The sequence below is a fragment of the Trichechus manatus genome, unplaced genomic scaffold (assembly GCF_000243295.1).
Source record: "Trichechus manatus latirostris isolate Lorelei unplaced genomic scaffold, TriManLat1.0 scaffold00227, whole genome shotgun sequence".
In the NCBI taxonomy this organism is placed as follows: Eukaryota; Metazoa; Chordata; class Mammalia; order Sirenia; family Trichechidae; genus Trichechus; species Trichechus manatus.
The window spans coordinates 1,203,785-1,204,889 of record NW_004444163.1 but is presented as its reverse complement, the minus strand read 5'-3'; positions in this window follow the sequence as shown (position 1 = coordinate 1,204,889).

Genomic DNA, 1,105 nt, shown 5'->3' with positions numbered 1-1,105 from the left:
AGGCCAGTGACCTTTCCCCAGTGCGAGAGAGCAGGGCAGCAAGTCACTGCTCAGCCTGTGTGGGAACTGCTGTCCTGCTTGTAAGGCTTCCTGACTTCCAGAAATCTAGGAGACATAGGAGTTTCATCATCTCAGAAGTCTGCTGCCCGGGTGAGACAGGTCCATGCCTAACCCAGGTCATCCCAGTCTGAGTGTGGTGGTAATTACAGCTAGCACTGTTGTGAGCCAGGCACAGCCCCAGATGTTTTGAGGGAATGCACAGGTAGTTCTCAGACAGCACTTGGCGCGTAGTAAGTGCTCAATAGCTGATAGCTGTTATTATTAATGGAGTCCCTGGGCGGTGCAAGTGGCTAACACGCTGGGCTGCTAAACGAAAAGTTGAAGGTTAGAGTCCACCCAGAGGTGGCTTGGAAGAAAGGCCTGACAATCTACTTCCAAAAAACCAGTCATTGAAAACCCCTATGGAGCACAGTTCTACTCTGACACACATAGGGTCGTCATAAGTCAGAGTTGACTCCACAGTAACTGGTTTACTATTATCGTCAATAATCTTATAGCCCATCCTACGAGAAGGCATTACTATTACTCCTTTTCTTGCAGCCAAGGAAACACAGACTCTGAGAAGTTCACTAACTTATTTAAGGTTTCACAGCCATCGGGTCAGAAAGGTGGACAGTGGAGCCATGCCGGTTTGGTTGCAGAGGTGGTGCTGTGGCCTCCCTCTAAGCCACCTCTTGCTGTGGCGGAGAGGAGATGACTGCGGATGACAGCCCCAGCTCTGAACAAGTCACCTCTGCAGGCTGGGCTTGCAATACGAGTTGAAACAAATGACCACTAAGGATCCTTCCCGAGTCCCTGGGTGGCACAAATGGTTAAGCGCTTGACTACTAACAGAAAGATTGGGGGTTGGAAGACACCCAGAGGCGCCCTGAAAGAAAAGTTTGGCAGTCTGCTTCCGAAAGGTCACATCCATGTAAAAACCCTATGGAACAGTTCTACTCTGCAACCCATGGGGTTGCTGTGAGTTGGAATCAACTCTAAAGCACCTGGTTTAGTTTTAGGGGGAAGGATCCTTGTGATTTAACCTGCTGTGACTTTGAGTTCA